The following is a 6,041-nucleotide window of genomic DNA, read 5'->3' on the forward strand; positions in this document are numbered from 1 at the left end:
CAGCTGCAGGTGCATTAGTTAAACCGAACGACATGACCAGAAACTCATAATGACCATAACGGGTCTTGAATATTGTCTTGGGAATATCACATTCCCTTACCTTCAACTAATGGTAGCCAGATCTGAGGTCTATTTTCAAAAAATAAGAAGCACCATGAAGTTGATCGAAAAGATCATCAATTCTCGAAAGAGGATACTTATTCTTGATGGTAACTTTGTTCAATTGGCGGTAATATATACACATCCTAAGGGAACCATCTTTCTTTCTCACAAATAAGACCGGAGCTCCCCAAGGTGAGACACTTAGTCGAATGAAACCCTTATCTAGCAGATCTTTCAACTGTTCTTTAAGTTCTTTCAACTCTGCAGGTGCCATCTTATATGGCGGAATAGAGATAGGATGAGTATTTGGAAGAACATCTATACTGAAGTCTATCTCTCTCTCAGGAGGGACTCCGGGTAGATCATCTAAAAAGACTTCTGGAAACTCTTTAACTATAGAAACTGACTAAATGAGAGGTATCTCAACATTAGAGTCATTAACTCGGACCAAGTGATAGACACAACTCGGACCAAGTGATAGAGTCATTGGCTCACTAGGAAACTGGAACTTGATTACTCGACTTCTACAATCTATTGATGCATAACGGACATGAATGCAGTTCATACCTAAAATGACATCAAAATCTACCATATCTAAGTCAACTAAGTTAGCCATGGTACTCTTGTGATTCATGGAAATTATACAATCACGATAGACTCTCTTTGCTAGAATAGACCACCAACAGGTGTAGAAACACTGAAGGGCTCACTAACTTGCTCAGGAAGAACATTAAAATTCATCGCAACATACGGAGTTACAAAGGATAACTCGATCATGGATCTAGCAAAGCATAAACATCGAAATTAAATACTTGGATCATACCAGTGAAAACATCTGGCGAATTATTTTGCTCATTTGCATATTCTTAGGGCATTCTTTCATGAAGTGAACTTCTTTTCCACACTTGAAACAACCTGACTGGCCATCACGACACTTACCTGGGTGGGTTCTACCACACCTAGCACATGCAGGAGCCCATTTACCTCATTGTGCCACACTACCCTGAGACTGTGCAGGTCTGGCTCTGAAGTTTTGCGATTTCTGACCATAATACTCACCTTTGTTTCTGGGTACAGATGCACTAGCAGATGATGGAGCAAGTCCCTTTTGCTTTTGCTGAAAAGACGAACGGTTCACATTACTTATCTGCTACCCTGACTCATTCCATGTCTTAGATTTCTTATTTCTGAATTCCTCCCTATCCTTCAGCTTCTCTTCCTCAACCTGCTGCACATAGACCTATCAACCTTGATATGTCCATGTCCCCAATTAACATAGTTGCCCTGCCCTCTTTGCTTGATAAACGGGACAACCCAATAATAAACAGACTCATTCTACTCCTCATGTCTGCAACCATCTCTGGAGCATAACGGGATAGTTGGGTGAGCTTCAACTTATACTCATGTACACTAAATGAATCCTGCTTAAGGGTAAGAAATTCTCGAACCTTAGCCTCTTTCAGTTCTCGGGGGAAGAAACGCCCCAAGAAGGCCTTCTCAAAACATGACCAACTCACAGGTAGTGCATCATCAACTCTATCCCCTTTCCACTAGTCAAACCAAGTCCTAACAACATTCTTCAGTTGATATGCAGCTAGTTCAACTCGCTCAGTATCGGCAACATGCATAACCTCAAATACCTTCTTCAGTTCCTTAATAAAACTCGCTAGATCCTCAGTAGTGCTTGAACTCGTGAAACTTGGAGGATTCATTCTCAATAACTCTCGGATCCTCGAAGTATTAGTCACTTCATTTCTAGCTCCTCTTTGTTGCCCAATCTGGTTAGTCACAGTTTGGCTCAACATCCGGATAGCCTCATGGAACTCAGCATTGGTAACCTCTCATTGGGGTTGCACCTCAGGTGCATTGGGTACCCCTTGCTCCTTAATATTCCTCCTAGCAAGACGACCTCTGACAGCTCTTCGTGGAGGCATGATTATCTGATAACACACGCAAACATGAATTAGAAGGAAACTTTTTTTAGAGATCAAATTATAACGCACGAAATTAGTGTGAAAGAAGTGAGATAATTTTCTTAAGTGTTGCAACCTCCTAATTATAGATGTGGCGCGCTTCACACCGATAACTAGGACTCTACAGACATGGCTTCATAGACTCTCTATAACTCTTGAACTATGTGCCCTGATACCAAGTTTGTCACACCCCGAGCCTACACCCCGGACGTGGCTGGCACTCGAGAACCATTGTTGACACCAAACGAACCCTTGGCCTGGCTTACTTACTCACCGAAAGACTTTATGCATATTTATAATGATCAATAGCACTGAACTCACTTGAATAATAAAATACTAAGAATGCTTAAAAAGTCAAACATTCAACTTGGCCAAAATGGCAACTCAAGTTTTAACATATGAAATGGTAATGTGAAGACAACTGAACTACTAATTGTCTATGAAACCTCTAAAACAAAGAGGGATGTCGGGACAGGACCCCCGATCATCCTAACAACTGAAAACTAGAAAGAAAATGATAAAAGGGAGCCCTCCGAAAAGCAATAAGGCTCACCAACTGACTCTAAATGCTGAACCTGATCAATGAGGCGCTGGATGTTGATCCTGGTTACCTGCGTCTACATCATAAGACAATGCAGGCCAACTGGCATCAGTACATTGAATGTACGAGTATGCGAGTTGGAATGTTAAACACAACTTAAGCTTAAAAAGGATCTGAAATGAACACTTACCTTGACTTTACTCAACTTCTGAATAACTTAACTCAATATAAAACAATAAACATATGCAATATATAGAAAGCTTGTAAAACAGTGGAAAACAACTTAGTTCGTTAAAGAAAAATGCAATAACAAACTCAACTTTACTCACATAATAAAGTAATATAGTTTTTGTGGGAGTTTCTCTAACCGACAACCACCACTATGAGCCTAAGTGGTGATACAACGTCTTGCCCACGCTGCCAGAACTGTCCTATACTTTGTCGTCATATAGAATGCTTAACTAAGTGGATCCACTAGTCTATGCTAAAAGCATATTAAAGAGTCATCTAAAAAGTATGATCCTTCACTACCCATGATGGCTAAATGGTTTATGGAGACTTGAGTTAATATGAACTCGCATCCCCATATCGGTGCTCAATACTACTCCCAAAATATACTTAGCTCATATGTTTTTAAAACAAACTTCTTTCTTTGGTTTGAGATAATTACTCAAAACTTAGTTTTAAAGTTGTCTTGGAGTCGATGTTCCCTTTCTTGTTCAAATGTGAAAATATTTTAATTTCTTGGGAATACTTAGTTTCCTTATAGCTTTTTGAGAAATGAACTCAACTCTTTACTATTTGCTTAATTCGAAACTTAAGTCTTAAAATAAAGTTAAAACGTTTGTGAAAGACTTTTAAAAAACTTTAATGAACTTCTCTTGACTTACTTCTTAACTTCTAGACTTGACTCTTAGCTTTCCTTGAATTGAATTATAGATTCAAGGATTGTGATTTGTGATAGGAAAGATCTCAAGATGTTTAGGAGTGTTTTTAGATAGCTAAACATGAGAAAAGATCAAAATATCACTGTCTGAGGGTGGGTCCGCGATGCGGATATGTATTTAAATTTTGATCACGAAAATATTTTTTGAGGCAGAACGGTCTATGACTGCTCTGCGACGCGGAGTGACTTTTCCCAAATCTAGGGAGCAGGTCCGCGATGTGGAGCCAGTCCCCAGATTTGCCCGACTAAATTTCTTCTTCGTTTTCCAGCCCCAATTCATCCAAACTCAGTTCTTTTTCCCAAATTCTTATTAGATACAGAAACCCAACAAATGTACCTAAGAACCTAACTCCAACCAACTCAATAATTTGACGTAACTCTCAGAAACATCTCAATTTCAACCCAACTCAAGAACAATATCAAATTCAAGAATACATATCAAGAACATCAACTTTCAAACTCTTTTAGGACGAATTCACGCTGAAATAAATATGTTTGGAACGTGGGAGAACAAACCCAATGTTATGAAAGCCTCACATACCTTGTAGGATTAATCCTTGGCGAAATCCACAACCAAATCGCACGATCTTAGCAAATCTTGAGCTTTTCTTCTCCTTTCTCTTCTTTTCTCTTTTCTCCAAGCCCTAACGTGAATTTCCAATTTTCTAAACTGACCAAATTCTGATTTGACCCTTAATTAATTCACTAAAATGAATTAAATTAATTGGGTAAGGAATAGACCATACTACCCTTCCAAAATCCGGATTGGACATTTCCTTATTCGAACAGCCCTACTTCAAATGTGCATATCTCACTCATACGAACTCGGAATCGCACAAACTCAGCGGTATTGGAAATATTAATCCAAGATCTTTCCTACGATATCTGGAACCACACCTAACTCATCTTGAGCTAGGAGTTATGGTCGTTTGAAGTTGACCAAAAACTCAACTTAACATACTTAACAAATTTTCAGATTTTTATATTCTTTCCAAAAATGGTTATTTCCAATTCCTAACTTCTTCCTAGTTATTTCAAATTGGCAAGATGTTACACTGGTATACTTTATCTTCTTGAAACCTCACTTTGTGAGATTACACTGGTATATTAGTTGTTGTTGAACTATCACCACTTATGGATAAAAACACACCTCAAAGCTGATTAGACTAACTATTAGTTGTTCTCTTTTTCTACCTAAACTATCACCATCTACTCAAGTAAGTGTATTATAATATACAAATGACAAATAATTCAAGTAGGAAAATGGAATAACCAATAAAAGTTCAAGTAGGAAAGAAAATAACATATTTAGAGTATGAAACTTGCAAAAATATAATAGTTTAAATACTTTTTTGATGATCTTCGAAAAAAAACCCAATCGATCTCTTTTTTAGAAGAACTATGTTGTTAATGTCGATGCGTGCAACCTTTTCAAAAAGTCATGTAAATACCCTGTTTATTGTTGTAGGGAGTACATAAAGTTGATAGTAATTGTTCAAAACATATTATTTTGGACACTTGACAAATTTTATTTGATTTTTGAATTTGATTGGAATTACCATATTATTTGAACATGTGGCATGTCACGCTTCGAATTTGCATCCTAAATGTGGTTGGCATTCGAAATCACTATTGACCCTGAGCGAATAATTGATCTAGCATGCTACATGATTAATACTAAATTAAATGGAAGATGAGAAATAATAATAATGAACTAAATTGCAGAAAAATGAAATAATTCTCTATAATGAAAAAGCAAAAAACAACTAGAACACTGTCAATTTTAAAATTACTAGTGACTAATGAAGCCTCTAATATCACGACTGAATAAGTCTATAGGAGCAGGATTTCGCTACCTGTAAGCAAAATATTTGAAGATTGAACTATAAACTAATCAATCATAACTAAATTGAAATTCTTTTGATGCGAGTAGGACTCACCACAAGCTGAATGAAGAACTTAGTGGAATGTTTTGATTGGCTGAATCTGAACACCAAAATTTACACCATAAAACGGTGTAGCACAAAGGATGTTAATACATTGAATGTATTGATATGTAATGCAAGGATTGAATATAATACATATATGATAACAAGAAGATTATAAAGTTGAGTATGAACAATATAACTAAGTTAACTCAATGAAGAAAGTCAGGGCTGAAACATTTGAGATAATCATTAAAATCCTCAATAACTGAGAGTATATAATCTATTGTTTACTAAAAAGCTGAGGCATGTATTGGAATTGTTTATTTTAAATAACATCATAATTTGTATCTGCATAAAAGATCATTATGATACTTTAAGTAAAGAAAATACAATGTTTTTAGAGAGTTTTTTTTTTTACAATCGACATACCCTAAGTAAGCTCATGATGTCCAACCTCTAATCTGAATGAGAGAGCTGCTTTATACCTTGTTGTGGTATACAACCTAATAATTGTGGATCCAAAATTAAGCCTCTTGGTCCAAGGAATCATC

The sequence above is a fragment of the Solanum verrucosum genome, unplaced genomic scaffold (genome assembly GCF_900185275.1).
Source record: "Solanum verrucosum unplaced genomic scaffold, falcon-dt-bn FXZP01000253.1, whole genome shotgun sequence".
In the NCBI taxonomy this organism is placed as follows: domain Eukaryota; kingdom Viridiplantae; phylum Streptophyta; class Magnoliopsida; order Solanales; family Solanaceae; genus Solanum; species Solanum verrucosum.